The sequence below is a fragment of the Periophthalmus magnuspinnatus genome, chromosome 9 (assembly GCF_009829125.3).
Source record: "Periophthalmus magnuspinnatus isolate fPerMag1 chromosome 9, fPerMag1.2.pri, whole genome shotgun sequence".
Classification (NCBI taxonomy): Eukaryota; Metazoa; Chordata; class Actinopteri; order Gobiiformes; family Gobiidae; genus Periophthalmus; species Periophthalmus magnuspinnatus.
The window spans coordinates 8,757,381-8,777,916 of NC_047134.1; the positions used below are offsets into that span (position 1 = coordinate 8,757,381).

At 38.5% G+C, this 20,536-nt stretch overlaps 1 protein-coding gene across 3 annotated transcripts in view; it reads right to left on the reverse strand.

Moving 5' to 3' along the window:
- The window catches only part of LOC117375977 (membrane-associated phosphatidylinositol transfer protein 2-like), a 105,695-nt gene that overhangs the window by 69,719 nt on the left and 15,440 nt on the right, over positions 1 to 20,536 (reverse strand). The window lies entirely within an intron of this gene.

Consider the following 20,536-nt stretch of genomic DNA (forward strand, 5'->3'; position numbering starts at 1 on the left):
CACACACTTATTAAAAACCAAAGCCACTTCAAACGTGACTGACAAATGGATTAGCTAATCAGGGACATGCAATCTCCAATCTCACATTCTGTTGAGTTCACAAATTTTTCCCAACATTGCAATCATATAGTAGTGTTCTAATTAATGCTGTTACAATGCTTAAATTTAAAATTTTGAGAGCAAGACTTGATTTTTTTCCAACACAAAACAATAGTTTTTTTTCCACATCTTCACCCCAACTCTACACTCCTCACAATTACAGCTGATTGTCTGAAAGTCCACTCGTCCAACTTCATGAAAAACAACAAAATTATAGAAAAGTAAATAAACTGCCAACTCTTTCCAAATCTTCTTATCACAGCCACCTTAGTGATAACTTCAAAACATCTCCTCCTACTCCAAATGTGTCAACTGTAAAGTCTCCTCTTATAACAGCACCCAAAGGTCCCCAGCAGCAGCACCCAGCCCCTGGGCGTCACATGGGGTGTTGTGGTCCATAAGCAGGATTACAGAGGGGGGCCTTACATAATGATAAGAACCCAGCACGGGCACGGTTTAGGGCATATGTGGAGGGAAGGTGTGGGCTGGAGCTGCACCAGTGTGTGGGTGGACCGGCTCTGCTCCTCCTGACCACTTTGGCTGCTACTACTGCTACTGCCATTACTGCTGCTGCCATTACTGCTACTGCATGAGGCTGTGGCTGAGAGGAGACAGGCGAAATTACGATGCAATTAGAGCTAGGTACCACTAAATTCTTTTCAGATCCCAGTGTTTGAACAATACAAGATATTTGGAACGGTACCTTTTCTTGTATTAATCACTTTCTACGATAACAGATACGATTTACAGTGTTCATAAATTCCACTGAATACAATTTCTTTGAAGAAAAACTGTAGGAAAAAATAAATAAAAAAATTGTGGTGACATAGCACATTCTCAGGAAAAATAAAGTGTACCCTAACTAGGGCCTTTAACTATCCTTATAAAGGGGTCTTATAGTGCACAAAATTGATATTGTTAGGTAGAATAACAAAATACATTGGAATTTAATGTTCCCAGTGCCCTTAATGTCAATGGACTTCAATTAATCAATGAATGAATGCCGTATGTGGTATTAGAAGATAGTTAGGTGTATAACTCTGCAATTTATAATGATTTACCATTGTTTAAAAGTAACGCAATACACCAAGTTATATTTTGAGTACAACATTAACCTTAACCTTACAACTGTCCATGACATAGTGTGTTGGAAATAAATCAAAAGCTTAATGGAGTGTCCAAAAAAGTCTCTTTATTTTAGAGTGAATATTTCAGTTGTTTAAACTTTGTGTCTGGATTGGCCAAATCTGATGAATGTATGGAATTAATATCAACACAATGTTACTCAATAAAGTGCTTACACTTAGTGTAAATACCTGTCTCCAGGAAAAAAAAAAGTTCCTAGACTGCAGAGGCACTAAAAACTCCTGATGCTCATGACAACATGTGGCATATAAAACATGGTTTGTTTTATTTATCATTAGAGCGCATGCGTGTTATTGATAAATGTCAGGGCCTTATTTTCATTTGTTTATAGTTTGTTGTAGGTTGTTGTTGTTCTAGGCACAGGTTGTATTTGAATCTATGTAAAATATGTACAATGGCTTTTCACCAAATCAAATGTGGACAGATAGTAGCACCATATTTCCACAAAAATATGCAAAATACTACACTAGAATACATGTGATACCTGTGAAATATCCCAGCTCCAGCCTTTTGTTGCAGAGTTCACCGGGTACTCCGGTTTCCCCCCATCAACCAAAACATGAACGCCCGTTGAGACAACTGTTGTTGTGATTTTGGGCGTTACAAAAATAAAATGAATTGAATTGAATTCACCGGTCACACCTGCTCCTGACCACATGTATACCACACTTCCCTCTGGTTCTAATCACACTGTATTCCCACTGTGTCACTTCTTTACCAACAATGAGCTCTTCAGTGATGCCGCTGCACCTTTACAACACTTCTCCCAAAAGAGCTCCTGTCTGTTCCCATTTGCACCTCTCTATCGCTTTGTCCTTTAGCAGAAAGAGAGCAGGGAGTTTAAAAGGCACCCTTGGGGCTGATAGTGTGGCCGATGTCAGGTGAGGGGAGGCAGAGCTCAGTAAGCAACAGCTTTAAGCCTGGTTCAGCACAAAGTATGCAGGCTGCACTGATACCACAACAAAGACAAGATTGTAACAATAATATGGGTGTCCGAACAAGAGACCCCTCACTCCCTAAACCCCAGCACCTGCAGCCAATCATGAATCAGAGATAGTGCAGCTTCTGCAGCTCAGTGAGTGAATTCTGGACATTCTGAGCTTTCACAAGAGCCACAGCCTGTCCTGGCCTGATTATAGAACAGAAATCAACAATGCCTAATTATTGTGCAATAACTTGAATGTGCTAAGAAGATTTGCATCTTTAGGTGTGTTGTTTCTGTGTTGCATGTTTAAAGATCTTGTCAGGACACAGGCGTCACAGCTTCTTCAATGGAATCTCAGAATGTTAATCTGTGCATGTTACAGCTGCAGCAAGCAAGATCTGGAGTAATAACAATTCAAAGCCTGTTTCATTGAAATCAATTGAAAATTAAAGACATATAATGCTTTTTTTCTGGTATTTTGTAATAATCTGTCCCATATGAAGTTGGGGTGAATGATATCAGTTAATGATAATTATCGGCCAATCACGGCAATTATGATGTCACACTAATAGTTTAATCAAAATAATTAGAGGCCCAAAATACACAGATTCAGACAGTCAGAAGTATTTACATAAGCAGGGTTTCCTTTACATTTGAAGCAAAGATATTTCAGCAAAACTGCTTTGTACCAGTCCCTCAACACAGGAAGGGGCATACAGGTTTCTAACATTTAATATAACAAGTCACATAAACGTTTTCACTGCCACAATGAGTGAAAGTGAGTGATCCCCGATAGGCAGCTGAGAGCCTGTGCATTAGCCCCATAGCTTGACATAGGTCTGACTGACGGGCTTGGGCTATGTCAGGATCTAGTTGTATTTTAGTTCTCAGTCCAACAAAAGGATGCCAGTGTAGCGACAGGAATTTGCCTGTTTGAGCCACGTGTGTCACAGAGCATTAAACCCGCTGATAAAATATGACTTATCTGAAACATATTGCTAATAATAATGAAAATAATAAAATAAAACAAACAGCATTTACAATGTGGCAAGAAGAACTAATGTACCTGTATTAAACATTTCCAGGACATAGAAGTCTATAATTAAAAAATACTGAGTTTACAAGAGGTACAAACCCAATAATATATATTGGTAAATGTCATATTTTTAAAGGCTGTCATATTTTGGTTTAAATTTTATTATGGGTTTTACTTGAGCTGTTATCGATGACAAACATGTTGAAATTATCTGTATTAGTGGAAATTCCATATATATTCCAATATGTAGACCTTTTTTTTTTTTTGAGAGCAGCAATATTGTTTAAAATGAGTGGGGAGAGGTAGCCTCAAATGGAGGACAATTTAGGATTACCAAACATGACTGAATCACTCAAACTACAACTGAATGAGGGAATAATGAGGGAACACTGGTAATACAGGTTTAAGAGTGCATGCTTCAATTATAGAACACAGATTATGGAAAACAGATTTTTTTGAGCTTTTAACCATCTTGTACTGTTCCCTCATCAAAAACATACCTGGAATTATATTCACGCTTGTTTCATTACTCCATTAATCTTTCATTACTCCATTAATCTAAAACAGTCTTCTCTGATTACTCAAATTGTGTTTTAGCATTTTAGTTGTGCCAGAGGTAAAAATCTGGACTTCTCCTCTGCATTTTTTTGAAGCCCATAACCATCACCAGACATATTCTACAGTCAAATGGTGTTCATGACAAATGCATGGCTCTACAGTGTTCCCAAACTTTGCTTGAAATCATTTTTCAGGACATTTTGTTTTGTAATCACAAACTGATTATCCCCCATATACATTTTTTTTACATGTTTAAGCATAAGTCCCCACCCAAAGCCCACAATTATTGCAACTTATCTATATAGCAAGTCAAGCACACTGTATTTAGTTATGTAGACCCAAAAATATTTTCTGGTGGAACTCAAATATGATTAGAACACGTGAACCTAATCAGTTAAAATAAACCAGCAAGTAAGTGTTGAATATTCATTCTCTGCATTTGAATGGTACTTGTGAGTCTAGTGTTGTACACACAGGAAAGTGAGCAGAAAGAAATGCAGCAAATTACACCATATGTTGTGTGTGTGTGTGTGTGTATATATATATATATATATATATATATATATATATATATATATATTGGCTGGAAAACAGTGAACTAGTTTCTAGGTTTTTCAAGACGCGCAGATCTTGCTCTATTAGCATAGTATTCAAGTGACCTAAGGGCTCCATTTGTTTACTTTTTCATTCCAGTTGCTGAGAGAGCTCCAAAGCCTAGGCCTCATTGGAAATGGAGATGAAGTTTATAAACTATATTTTTCAAATGCGGACATTTTTAGAAAATGTGAAATATTTATCACAAGGTGCCTAAAAGCAAAGGGAACTAAATACACGAGAATTGCCAAATAAGTGTTCTTTAAAACTCCAAGTTTCTTCACACACACACACACACACACACACACCCCCACACACACACACACACACACACACACACACACACACACCAGACAGAACATGGTGCAGGTCTTTGCCCTGTGGCCTTTGAGACACACCCAAACCGCCACTCACTCTCTCACACACTCACACAGGCACACACGCACACAGGCACAAACACCCCAACACACACACACACACACACACACACTACATAGCTGCTCTGTTATTATAGTAGTGCTGCACTCTTCCATTCATCAGTGTTATTAGAGTTCTCATGAACAGAGCATGGCTTTCTCAGATGGCATAGTTTTCTGCTTTTTGTTTTATTAAAGCTAGAGTATGTAACTTTTCTGGTCTGTCACCTGCTTATCTAATTAAAATGTTATTGCATTGCTGAGAATGTTCCATAGTATGGTATTAACTTATGTATCTTTCATGTATTCAATAACAGGTGTTTTTACTACTACAATAATAATACAGTACTTGGTTTTGGTGGAGTCGCTTGCTTGTTTCCATAGAGGTTGGCAAGTTGGAGATGTGCCATTTTGTGGAACATTCCTGGCAAACAGGTACAAGAGGAAAAGAAGGTTTGAGGCACTACTTATATTTTTAAAAAGAGGGTCCCTTTTAAATGTATACGTAGTGCCCCTTTGACTTTCTCACAAAGCTACAATGGTACTCGGCCAAAATTAGGTGCTGGTTCCAATGTCAGTTATATTAGGTTATAAATGTCCCTATATATCAAGATATTTTTTCTACAAATTTTCTATTTCCATCTTTCTCCATGGAGATAAGCGGCTAACAGTAAGATATTTGCATGTTTTTCAATGCAATGAAATGAAAGACAAGTTTAAAGAGGGGGTATTATGCAAAATCCACGTTATAATGTTGTTCCATCATCAAAAACATACCTGAAGAGGTTTTAGATGTCATCCATGCATGTTTGAGTATATTAGCGATCTCTCCTGAGCCCTATTTGAACCCTCCTTATAGTCACAAGAATTCTCCATAAATATACAAAAATATGATGCAAAACTGTACACAGCAAGCTAACAAACCTGATGCGATGTGCAGTAGTTTCATTAATGGGATGCACTCTAGATTGTGTTGTGATAGTGCTCTGAAGGGGGAGTGACAATGCGGAGAGCAAAGGGAGGGGGGGATTCAGAGCATCAAAAACAAAAGTGAAACCTGTTACTACGTTGTTTTAGGCAAATATAGCATTTTCAAAACAATAAAAGGTAACATGGTGATCTAAATATGTTATGTGTTACCACTTAATACCGCACAGAAGTAAAAAACAAAACCCTCTTTAATACCTTTCAGGCTAAGCAATAACATCCACCATGGCATAGTGGCAATGGCAAATGATATAGTGCATCTTTAAGAGGAGGGTTCTTTTTGAGCAAGACATTCCACATAAAACTGTAAAATGAGTAAAAACATAATAAGCCTAATAATGGACATGCATATGAGAAATTAGGACCAGTGCCATAGCAATTACCAATTTGAAACCAAATATTACATCTTTTGAATGGGAAAAAAAAATTCTTAAAACGTCGCATATAACAGGAAGTTGGAGCCAATTTCCAATTAACAAATAATGAAACCCTTTTTGTGTATGTTGATCTGGTATATTTGTTTATGGTGCCAAAATCTGCAGATTGCTAACTGCTAAGGGTTTTTTTTTCCTGTTTTTTTCTTGAAGTTGTATTAACCAAACAAACACTTTCTTATATTTCAGCATCTGGCCAGTGAAAATTTCACCTAAACTAACAGAACTAATAAGAAAGATGCCATTTCATTTTAAACTATGTTTTATATTCTGATAATGATATTATTGTGATATTTATATTTTTCTCACAATAAGATCAGGTAATATAAAACAAAAAATGCACATGCCTTAATTTACAAGTCAAACTGTGCGAAAGTAGAAACTAAACCAAGATCAACCCAAATCTAATGTAGAGCCTAGTAACAATACTAGTATTGATACTAAGGAAATTAAAACGATACAAAAATTTCAAACTCAATTTTGATAATAAAAAACACTCTTTAAACAATAGTATGTGATTTTCCACATTAAATGATAGTACTTTCTTTTATATTCCCATGTGGCCTTATATCTGTATAATCCCTCAGTGGTCCATAGTGGTCCATGGGCGTATACTAGTCTATGTGGTCTTATACTTGCTCTGATCCAGCTTAAGATCATTCTACATCTACATTCATTTCTGTCCTGTGAATGTAACTTTAGTATCAATACCAGCGATAAATCAGTATCTAGTTTCGATACTCGAACTTTTCTATGGATTTGTATCTGATTTTCAATACATTTGACAACCCTATCATTAATACAATCTGCCTTTTTACATTTTCCTTTCAAAAACAGCACATTTCTGTAAAACAGAAAACTTTGTATTGTTGCGATATACTTATTTTTTCTCTACATCGATTATTGCGTCAGCCATTAATCCTATATTGTAATTTTTGCAACATACTGTGCAGCCTTATTTCCTTGTAAAATGCCATGTGGCTGTGAGTGTTGTTGTGAGTGCTGCTGTCGCTCTCTCCTTCACCCTGCCACTAGACTGGAGCTGATGAAGGCACACTGCGCAACCTCCTGAGGACTGGCACCAGGCGTGACCCAGAAACAGCTCCCTCTCCCAGGCATGCAGAAATAGTCCGCCCCACTCACAATAATCCAGCACACACATGCTGCAGGCCTGACGCTGTTCACTCACACAATCTGCTCATTCCAGTCTAAAAATACAGTGTGCCCCCTTCTGCCTGTGACGCAACAGCAGCCCCTCACTGCACAGGGGCCGCACAGGCAAGAGGGAGAGGACATCCACCGGCTATAGAAGGACAGTGGGAAAAGAGATTGGACAGAGAGCAGAGAGGGCCACAGAGAGGGCCAGAGAGGGGACAGAGATTGGACAGAGGGGGGATAGAGAGGGACAGAGAGGGGACAGAGAGAAACAATGAGGGGACAGAGAGAGACAATGAGTTGGTAGAGAGAGACATAGGGGACAGAGAGGGGACAGAGAGAAAGAAAGAGGGGACAGAGTGGGAACAGAGAACATATGTAAAGAATAAAGTAAGGTAACAGCATGAGCATGGGATGTCAAATATAAAATTTTGGAGTTATTATTATTATTGTGAGGAAAATTATTGCAATTTCATGATTACTGACGAAAAAATGTCTTTAATATCAATGACAATAATTATAGTATTATTATGTATTAATATCCTGTTTGTTCTGCGTGTAACATATGTGGACTTTGTTTACCCAGCTGATCCTCAGGCATGCGGCTGAGTACTTCACATAATATTTTCACTTTGCAGGTTACATCCAACGTAGCACTCTAAAAGCACATTTGTCTTGTACTGTGAGCCTCGTGGCACTTTTGGGCATTTTTGCCTTTATTAGGTCAAAGATACATAATTATCTCGAAGACATCGTTGGATCACACGTTAGTGACTTAAAATGAGAGGGATTGGATTTATGCCTTTCATTCAGTGGTGAGTGACACACTGGGCTCCCCACACACAGGCACGCTCAGCGTGTGGGATGTGCATTGCACTCAGTGCTGCACATTTCTGCAGTACACCGTAGATTCTAAAACTCCTACGATTAACCCACTGTGGCCAAATATATCATCCCTAAGCTTGACCACAACTTTTCACCAAACTGGATGGATGACAACAACAAAACATGACAAGATTTTGGCAATCACACTAGGGCTATACTAGTCTATATGGTTTTATACTTGTTTTGATACAGGCCAAGATCATTTTAAAGCTTTCGGGAAAGGTTAATTTCTGTCCTGTGACACCTGTTCAGATGAGTATCTATTTTCGATACTAGTTTTGGCATCAATTAGTTCCTGATACTTTTCACAACCCTACTAGAGTCATTTGTGTCTTCTACCCTAAGTCACACTGTGGTGGTCCCCTGCTTCTGCCAGCTGTCCTGGGGCATGAAGTGAACAAAACACAAAATGACCAAATCAGATGTTGCTTTTGTCCTGCTCTTCATCTTCCTCACACAGTACACATTAGCATTATGTTAACACAGAGCAGCATTTAACTATAGCTCACAGTTTTGTGCATCACACCATGCCATAGAGGCCTCTCGCTGTGAGGTGGGTGGAAGTCCCAGGGTTTCCGTCTTAACCTCACCCAAGTCTTTAAAGGTTCTATATTGCTACATTAAACATGACATGTGTACATGAACTCCAGGTATATTTTTGAGGAAGTAACAAGATTCTAACATGACTTATAGCTCACAACAGTCAATTTTGCATGATAAAGGTCCTTTAAAAAGGGACATTTGGACAGACACAGATATGACAAATATGTACCAAATATGTAACCAACAGGACCCAGTGGCACAATAGACCACCAGACAATTGACGGACTGTTATATATGGCTATATTTTATAGAGGGGGGTCTCATCACTTGAGCAAATTGGGAAACAAATCATGAACTTTACCAGAATGACGTGGTTGGATGCTTTGCCATTAGCGCTGATGGCAACGTGATCCATAGCCAGCATTCTTGATTTCTCTTTACATGAGATCTTCATTAGGAAAAGGATAGACACTCCTCTCCAACCTGAAACAACTGTCCTTAAAAATCTTCAAATTTATAAGATCTTGGTTACAAAGCACTGACTAACTTAAGTCTGTAGTTCTCTCCCAACAGGTCCAGAATCTCTGAAAACCCCCTGGTGACTGGTAATGGTAAGATAACCTAAATGATCGAAAAACTAACTAACTAACCTAAATGATGGTCTGATCGGATAAAAGGAACAGGCTTACAGGGCCTTAACTACATTGTGTCAGTTTCACAGCATGTGGGTCATTCCTGCCATGACAACAAGCACGCATACATAATACTAGGAGGAGAACTAGTCATGATCACATAGTCCCAGGGCCATAGCCCCTTTTAGCCCCACCAGCTGCCCCCAAAATCAGCATTCTGAGAAACAGCACATATTACATAAGAAAATCACCTAGATCTGAAGGTGTCAAGGCCACCAGAGACCAACACAACTGAAATGTAATCACTTCTGTAATGTTCATCATGTTACAATATTTACCTTCTTTTTTTTCCCTTTAAGTCTTATTAGTGAGATGTGTCTACCTTGACAGCAGAAAGGAGAAGTGAGTGAGGGAGATAGCTGAAGATTCTGTATTTTTTGGTATTTATATGTAATAAGGCCGATTATACTAAAGCTAAATCCGTCTTTATATAAATACATTGTCCAGTACTATTTTCTGTATACATAGTTGTTTTTGTTTTGTTTGTGAGTTAAGTTTGGGTCAAATGTATAGAGATACACCCTCTTTTTAGTTGACTAATTGATCAAGAATTTCTTTAATTACAGCCCTAGAACTGTCCCAGTGTTGCTGGTGACTTACATATAGTATGTTTGCTGTTGTTAATTCCTGTAGCCTGAGGGATCTGGCCTCCTGTCACCCAGTGTTCTCTGGAGGAAAATGTCCCATGTGTGAGAAAAGGAGAATGCCCTTTCATCACGACTGATGGTGTCTCACTTCCTGATTTCAGCGGCCTACTTGATCGAATTTCTTGGTTTCAGCTCCTGTGATCCATGCTCCGTTTCACTCCATGATATGCTTGTTCATTTTGCAGTGATCTGACAAAAAAATTACTTTTCAGAGCATTTAACTACGCTATACTTGTTTCCCTATTTACTGACACAAAGTTGTATTTGGAGTGATTCCTTCATGTGTGAGCAATCTTTAATCAAATCATTTATTTCACTGCCACTGGACTTGTTTCTTGTCATTTTAGATGAATATTTTCACTCAAAATAGGTCTTCTTTAAGTGTTAAGATAGTTGCAGTAGATGCTCGGGTCCTGACTAGAACCAGGAAGTACTAGCACATAAGTCCTGTGCTCTTGTCTCTGCACTGGGTTCTGTGGCTCAGAGAACAGACTTAAAAGCAGCTCTGCTTTAAAGTCTCTCCATGGCCCAGCACCAAAGTACATATATGAAATGTTAGTTCCATATGAACCATTTAGCTCTCTGAGGACCTCAGGGACCGGCCTTGTGTTGGTGCCCTGAGTCAGGACTAAACATGTGGAAACAGCGTTTCAGTTTTATGCAGCTAAAACCTGGAAGAATCTTCCTGAAAATGTGAGACAAGCCTCTACTTTGACAATGTTTAAATCCAGGCTCCAAATGCTGTGCTTTTGATTCTACACTCTTCTCTTTTAATGTTCATTTCATGATTACTTATGTTTTCATTTGTTTGCATTGTGATTTTAATGTCTTACTTTCTTTTTTCTGATGCCTACAGGAAGTAACAACAGCTGATGTACAACACATCACCACGACACAAGTGACAGTTCTAAGTTAATTATTGAAATCAAATCTAGACCAAATGAAAATAAAAAAGCTGGAAGAGCAGATTATTTAAAGATTATAATTAAACAGTTCAACTGCCACAATTCAAGACCAAACATGTGAGAACCTGTCAGACACAAACATTGAAGCTCTCAGAGTAACACTTGTGTATCACAGAGTTGGATGAGTTCATACAATATAATACTACATTTACTTTCCCTGTGAGCAAACATGTTATTGTTCACTCTATATGACACATTGGCCAAATCTCATTGAAATCAGACACACACGAGTGACTGGGGCTGGACCATTTGGGAAAAGCGTGAGATTGAGATTGAAATTGAGATTTTTCTGACAAGCATTGCGATTGTGATTATTTGACTTTTATTTTGCTTTAAGCTCACCTTTTAAACCCGTACAGAAGAATTTGACCAAACTAATACACGAATCACTTGTTTGTACAGACTAGTACTAATACTCGTTTTTATGCAGAATTAAACAGAACATTTTGTTGTTTGTGGAGGAGATGATGGTACTTAACAAATTCCATTCAAATTGCAATTTTGATTCAATTTCAATTAATCTTGTAGCACTAGCCTTAGACTGGTCTGCTAAAACTCGAAATCCATGTTTCAACTGCATGTTTATACACTCAATTCACAGGCAGCTGCTGATTCTAACAGCAGATCTGCAGCTAAATGTTGAGGACTGGCATGGCACAGAGGAGAGCCCATCTGGAGCTGTGATGTCTGCTGCTCACTCACTGCTGCACATGGACACAGTGGAAGCTATTATGTGTGGAGTTCTTCTAGTAAACCAATCCTCCAAGTAGGTACTGGTGGATGCGGACACCACTGTTGGAAAATTATATTTAGATACATGTTAAATGATCACATTTATATAGCGTTTTCTACCTCTACCTTCTAGGCTCTCAAAGAGCTTTACATCAATTAACCAGCACCCATTCACACACACACTCGTACACCATTGTATGCAGACACTGTGGGCGAGGTGGATTAAGTATCTTGCCCATGAAGACAACAACATAATTCATCTTTGGGATCAGACTATCAACCTGTAGGTCAGTGGAACTGACCATTCAATCAATGATGTTTATGTTGAGAGCAGGACTTGAGCACACAACCAACTGAGCTACTGTCACCTCAGGTCATAGGTTTGCTTGGCCTGCTACCAACTTTAGCATAGTCTTGTTGGTGACTCTTTGCTGCTCATCCAAGCCACTTTATGTTCTGGTTAGATTACTGAAGGGAGGAGCTAACTACACTCAAACTAATACACCTATTGTTTACAGTTTCTGTTTGTAGGCTACGTCTAATGAGCTACACTGAGTGTGAACTGTGCCTGAGTCATATTTAGCATAATCATTCAGCCCCTCAGGCGACTGAAGGATTACACAAACAATAAACAGATAAAAAAAATTCAATGAAATGGTGAAATGCCGCTATGAAGACGAAGCCTGCTGCAATTTTGAACAGGATGTGAATGGACCTGTATCTATTATTAAGCCTTTTTAGATCAATATTGCAGTTTACAATGAACAAAATGTAAAATAATGATCTTCTCATGTTATAGTTTAAATTTAAATACCCAAATAAGCATACGTCACAAGGACCAGTTTGGCAGCTGCACTTTGAAATCTCCACATGGATCTTATGGGGACGGGATGGTGCGTCATCTTTTGCTGCTGTAGCCTGGAGACGTCCACATGGTGCTTCCTGTGTCCTGTGAGTGGGCTGCTGTCCTGCCCTTGTGCTCCTCTTATCATGGAGGTGCCAGGGGGAGATAAAAAAAAAATCCCCCCCTCTCTCTCCATCTCTCTGGGAGCACCTCGTGCTCAGTCCTCCTACAGACCTGCTTCTAAAAACAGAACAGAACAGGGAGGCAAGGAGAATCCACACCAAACCTGTGTGTATGGGGAGGGTTTTGTTCATTTCAGCTGGTTAACATGGGTGCGTGCATGATTTATTGCAGTAAAAATTTTACAGTAATCAGCAAACAGTATCAGATTTAACAGTATCAGATTTAGATGGCTGCACATCTAAATCTGATAAAGTTATACAAGAATCCCATGTATTTCTATGGCTGTGGTCATTTAAATCCTGCCAATCGATCAGTCAGCTAAAAAGGGGGTGTGGCAAAAGTTCTCGAAACTATTGGACAGAATATACAAAATATCGTGTTCTTTGCATTCTATTACGCTATATAGTAATTTTGCCAAATCAAAATGCCATTTCAAGGTATTGCAGCCCTATTAACATACTGTGGAATTCTTCTGATGGCAATGTCTGTCATTTGCTTGAGATGTTATTGCTTTGACTAGAATGTTTCCCTGTAAGGCATTAAACTCCATGGAGAGAAGCAGATGATGCCACCAGGCCAAGTTCAGATCTATGGAGAGGCAACCTAACTCACAGTAAAAATGCACTATTTTCTGAGGGATCCTACATTGCACAACATTGTCTCTTGTAAACTTTAAGTCATGTTAGAATGCTGTTACCTCGTCAAAACATACCTGGTTTAAAAGAGTTTAAAAATACAGTGGAAAAAATGTATTGCCACATGACAACACAAAGTGGAGCAGGGCGTTTTCCATCTCAGAGAAGAGCTAATGCTAAATATGTTTAGGTTTGTGTGTTAAACGTGTGAATGAAACAAGACACAACTCCAGGAATGTTTTTATAAGGAAACAACATTGTAACAAAAAATCAGAAAATTACATAATATGGGCTTTTTAAGCAATAAAAACACTTGTTGCAAAATAAATAGCACATTGTGGAACATTCTATCTAGGCAAAGTATCTCAAGAGACAAGTTCTGAAATACACATCTTCAGTTAATTTAATTAACATTTCCAATTTCAATCAAATTTATAAATGTTACCGGTACAGGGTTGCATTGTGAACTCAATCCTGATTCTAATAGACAAAAAGCTATAACTGCAATTAAAATAACACATTTAGAATTCACAAAACAGATTGGGGTATGGTCTGAGGTAAAAAAGAAAAAAAAAAGAAAAAAGAAAAAGAAAGACAAAAGGACCGTGACGTCAACTGCTAGCTGACATGGAGTTTGAGCAATGCACACTCCCACCACATCCTCCACAGTCACACTGTTGGAGATATATACAGTAAATCACCTTTATGTAAGCTTTGTGTGTGATATATATAGAACTGCATTTTTGCCTCATCTATTCCACCTCTTTCACTACATGCACAAACCTCCTGTTTGGTCTTTCAGTTGGCCTCCTGTTTCCCGCAGTTCTATAAGCTCAGCATCATTCTTATATATATTCTCATATATTCACTGTCCCTCCTCTGCACCATATATTCACTGTCCCTCCTCTGCACCATATACAGTGGAGCAAAAATATCAGCCACCATTTGTGCAAATTCTCCCACTTAAAAAGATACAAAATGAGGAAATTAAACAAAAAATGACATTGTCTGATTTTTAAAGAATTTACTTTTTAAAAATCCACCAAATTTTGGTGGAAAATAAGTATTTGGTCAGTAACAAACGTTCATCTCAATACTTTGTACCTTTTGTTGGCAATAACAGTGGTGAAATGTTTTCTGTAAGTCTCCACAAGATTTTCACACACCGTTGCTGGTAGTTTGGCCCATTCCTCCATGCAAATCTCCTCTAGAGCAGTGATGTTTTGGGGCTGTCGCTAGGCAATATGGACTTTAAACTCCCTCCAAAGATTTATCTAAGATCTATGGGGTTGAGATCTGGCTAGGCCCCTCCATGACCTTGACATGCTTCTTTCGAAGCCACTTCTTCATTGCCCGGCCGGTGTGTTTGGGATCATTGTCATGCTGAAAGACCCAACCACGTTTCATCTTCAATGTCCTTGCTGATGAAGGAGGTTTTCACTCAAAATCTAACAATACATAGCCCCATGCATTCTTTCCTTTACATCAGGTGTGTTCATTATGTCGATTGCGAAGGCATTTTGGATAGATCACGTCCCGTCATCCATCCAGTCATATGACTAATATACAGGACAACCAGTCAGATTACACCTGACCCTAGGTCACATCATGGGCGCTGCACACGCATAAACAAGCGCGAGTTAGTTTAACCCTATAGCGTCGGATCCTATCGTCGCTGATAGAGCGCAGTTGCGGACTTTCCAGCAGCGTAACTCCGCGCCCAGTCGTGCTCTCATGTAAATTCAAACGGTGTCTCAAAGCAGAGACACGGGGCTATCTAAATATTTTATCGTCATTACGGTAATCTGCCTCTGTTGTCCCTCGAAGGTGAGGAATGAGAGTGCGAGGGCTGCGGGGATTTTCCCAGTCATTTATTCGATGCGTAAAGGCAAGGCAAGTTTATTTGTATAGCACAATTTGTACACAAAGTAATTCAAAGTGCTTTACAGAATAAGAAGGACATTAAAATCACACAAATAAAAACAAATAATCATCATAAATCATCGTAAAAGAAAAAAAATACGGATGGATGTGTAAAATAGAAGTAGTTGTGTGAAAAAATGCAGTAAATTCTGATACTTCGTTTAACATGATTTTTATGGCTATAAAAAAAAGACAAAACTGTAATCAACATGATTAGTTCTGTTATCGCTTTCAAACGAAAAATACAATTTTACTCCTGGCTGGCTGTCAGAAGCTACTGCCCGAACTATGCATCCCTCACTGATTCCATTCAGTGCAAGTCATCAGAGTAGTAATCGTCATTCAAGTAATTATGAACATGTAGGAAGTTCAATTGTGTTGTGCAGTATTATTTCATGACATTGTGCAAGGTACATCAAAATGCACTGTACATGTAAGAATTCATAATACATTTATAAATAACTATATGTTTAACATTTTTGTATTAGGTTGTAGATCTTTCAGACGCGATCATTTTAGAAGTAGCTCCCATACTGAAAAAGTCTGAGCACCCCTGCTTTACATGGATCAGTCATCCTGGTTCCTTTGCAGAAAAACAGCCCCAAAGCATGATGTTTCTACACCCATGCTTCTTTGGATGAAACTTAGCATTCTGTCTCCTCCAAACACAATAAGTTGAGTTTTTTTTCAAAAAGTTCAGTTTGAGACAGGCCTGGACATGTACTGTTTTAAGCAGGGGAACACGTCTGGCACTGCAGGATTTAAATCCCTGGCGGGGTAGTCTGTTACTGATGGTAGCCTTTGTTACTTTGGTCCCAGCTCTCTGCAGGTCACTCACTAGGTCCCCTCGTGTGGTTCTGAGATTTTGCTCATCATTCTTGTCATCATTTTGACCCCACGGGGTGAGATCTTGCGTGAAGCCCCAGATTGAGGGAGATTATCAGTGGTCTTGTATGTCTTACATTTTCTAATAATTGCTCTCACAGTTGATTTCTTCACACCAAGCTGCTTATCTATTGCAGATTCAGTCTTCCTAGCCTGGTGCAGATCTACAATTTTGTTTCTGGTGTACTTTGACAGCTCTTTGGTCTTGGCCATAGTGGAGTTTGGAGTCTGAATGTTTGAGGTTGTAGACAGGTGTCTTTTATACTGATAACAAGTTCAAACTGGTGCCATTAATACAGGTAAACAGTGGCAGACAGAGGAGCCTCTTACAGAAGAAGTTTCAGGTCTGTGAGAACCAGAAATCTTGCTTGTTTGTAGGTGACCAAATACTTACTTTCCAGAGAAATTTACCAATTAATTAAAAATCCTACAATGCGATTTCCTAGATTCTTTCCCCCATTCTGACTCTCATATTTGAAGTGTACCTATGATGAAAATTACAGGCCTCTCTCATCTTTTTAAGAGGGAGAACTTGTACAATTGGTGGCTGACTAAATACTTTTTTCCCCCACTGTATTCATTGTCTCTGTACCATATATTCACTGTCCCTCCTCTGCACCATATAGTCACCTTTGGCACATTAGCATATTAGCACACAGTGGGCAAGGTAAAGTTGCGTTATATTTTTAAAATGCCTTTAGGAGGTAAATCTATGAAAGTTAAATTTACTTTCGGAACCGGGGGGTGGGCTGTCACTGTTGAGGTCATAGGACATGTCTTTAGATTTTTTTAATGCACTACAGCGCTAAAGCCGGAGAGAGTGGAGAGAAGTTTCCAGCCAGCCATCCTGAAGCCTCCTCAGTAATTAAAAAGTGACATAAATAAACCAGCCCCGTACCACTCCAGGGATTTTAATCCTCTCTAACAAGTACTCCATTGTTATCTGCTGCTTGGGCCCATCCATCACCCCCCACATACCATTTCATCTCCAATCAACACGCAGCACAATTAGATGACCTTATATGCAAATGACACCTGGATTAATGCACGACAAGCCAAGGTTAAACGAGGATGTGTCACACTGTCAGTCTATTCACGCTTATGTAACACAAGAGGCCAAGGCCGGTGCTGCACTGTTTGGGGAAAATATGTATGTAATGTATATATATATATATATATATATATATATATATATATATATATATATATATATATATATATATATATATATATATATATATATATATATATATATATATATATATATATATATATATATATATATATATACATACATGGGAAAGATAATCGTTTATCGCAGGGGTTACGTTCTAAAAATAACCTGCAATAGTCGAAATCAGTGAAGTAGTCAGCTTTATTTTTACAATTATTGTATATGTTTTAAGGCTCTAAAACCCCTCACCACACACTTAATACGCTGTTCTCAGACAGTCATTAACATTTTCTCACATTTCTCTCTTGTTTAAACACTCTCAAAGTTCAAACCTTTGTAGGTGCCTGTGTTGGTCCAGAACGTTTCATCGACATTGTGGGTTTTGTTGGGGAGAAAACTTGCAAACATACAGCACTTCAGAGCCACACTGCTAGTAATCAAACATTTATGTAAATCTGGTAAGCTGAATGCATTTGGTACTGTACAGGAGACACGGCACGGAGGAGATTGATTGACAATGGTCTACAGTGTCTTAGCCAATCAGGATGCAGAACACAATGCGCCTTCATATGCTGTAAAAAAATAAATAAATAAAAAATAAAATTGCTATTAAAAAATCTGCGAAATAGCAAGGCCATGAAAGAGGAACCGTGACATAGTGAGGGATAACTGATAAATGATGACAAGAATTTCATGCATGTTTGTAGAAGTCTAAACTACAACTACAAAATATTTCTATAAATGCAGAGGACATTCTATTATCTAAAACAATTGCAGCCTTTGCGATTTGATAATTGTGCCGATTTAAATTTTGATTTAATTGCAATAGATTAGGTCCAAACAACGGTTGCACACCCAAAGCTCATTACCTAATTCATTGAGTAGCAGGAAGACATTTGGGTGATTTGGACCTCGTTGCTGCTCCTTCTGCAACAGTTAGGCAGCTTCTGATGTAATTACAGGATTTCGTCTAAATGTAGGGCTTCTGACGTCACTCGAGCTTTGGATGAGGAAGAAAATGAAAACTAATGGTGCCTCGTGTTTACATAAAATGGAAAGCTAATTTAGCACAAATGAGTACATGCTATTAGGTCTATACTGTCTACCTACTGACCAAACTATCACAAGATAGACTACAGCAGAGTCAGTTCCAGAGCAAGAAACTGACACTGCGTTTTAACCTCTCTATATAAAGTATTGGGTTTGACTAATGTTCAATGCATTATGTTATAATCAGCTGTTTCAATTAAAAGAAAACAGATGTTTACTTGTACTAGTTATGTTTTGCTAAGTATGTCAATTCAACATATAAGTTGGCATCACTGGAAATATGGCGGGCCATCACAAGTTCAAGTCAGCGTTTGAAATTAGATATAAATATAAACATAAAATAATTATTTCAAAAGAAAGGCAGACAGCTTTGGAAGTACGTTCCAGGATTTGATCTTCAAATGGACCAGTACAGTTAAGACAGTGGAGACACTTTTAGACTAGATCATTTTGCTCCAAAGCGAAATAATAGAAACAAGGCTATAGTGAGAAACAAGGCTATAGCCTTCCTCTCTTCTCTCTCGCCTCCCTCTCCTCTCTCTTCTCCCTGCCTCCTTCTCCTCCCTCTCACTCCTCCCTCTCGTTCCTCCCTCTCTCCTGTAGTCCTCCTCTGTCTCACCACAGGGGGCAGTGTGGTGACTCAGAGGCCTCAGTAAACTGCACTGATGGTGTTGGGTTTGCTGCTCAAGGCAAAGGGTCAGTGGTGAGCTAGTGCTTGTGGAATTGGATTATGACAACAGTATACAGCAGCTTTAGAGACACGAAAACAAATAGCAGCTGTACTATTAATGGTATATTTTTGCTGTGTACAAAAGTGGATCTTTGTGTGGGACAGAATTTAGAAACTGCACTACTATACCAAGGACACCTCTAGTTCAGTCCTTGTTTTATCTGGCCTGCTTCCTCAGAGATTACAATGCTCCTCAGAACAGAAGCCTGGCTGATCCTGTCTCTGTAGAGTTTACATATCACCAGCAAACTGGGGACAGTTTCTATGTCATATTAAATATGGTTATAGCACGTGTTATAGCACAAATTCAGAAAAATCATAATTTATAAATAATTCATAATTTCTAACTTACTTACTTCTAACAAACAAATACATGTAAGATTAATCACTGCAATATTACAGTAATTGTGTCTAGAATGACTCAGCTGTAGTAATATTATTATTACAGTGCTACACCAAGGCTCTGAGGCAAGATATAAAAAATTGCAAAACCACATTTCTGTGGTTAATTTAGGGTGGGCCGATATAACATGTCACTTATTTATGTTTTTGTTATTAACCCCTTACCATTCCGGGTCATTTTGGTGAAATTGCCTTTGTTCTGACCTCTCCAAATTAAAATGATCACCATTATTGAACCCCCAGTAGCATATACACACATGTGGGGTCTTTGTAAAGGTAACACCCTATAGTTTTACCCACAGGTGTCAGAATCACTGTAAGTATGTCTGCTGAGCATTTATACATTTTGGAACACACAAATATTTTTTCTCATCCTCGCCTAAATTTTTTTGTTAAAATGAAGGTGTAGAAAGCTGCAGTAGGTAGTTGGGGACAAAAATACACTATATGTCAACTGAAAATATTGTTGAGCCGCACATTTCAAATTTCACCATTGTGTACTTAGGCAAGACATTAGGCACCCATTGCCTAATGGTGTGTGCGTGAAAGGTCGGAGGGGGTCGGAGGGGGAATGATGGTGCAGATTGGCATTAGCTAATGCTAATGATTGCACATGATATATTTGACCCACAATTAAGTCAAGATCTGAATAAACCACGCTTACTTCAGGAACAGCATCCAATCCATCAAAACATAAGGTCCTCTATTCCTGAGTCCACCCTGAGATTTTCACTCGGTTGTATGAACCGAGATGCCTCCAGTTTAACTCCAGCTCATGTTCATGAATAATACTGTACATTCAGAATAGTTATTTTGGGGATAATCCTGCTTTAGGGTTATATCTTGTCAGTGGGATAATGGCATCGTTTATTGTCTATATTTTCTTTAGTAATATA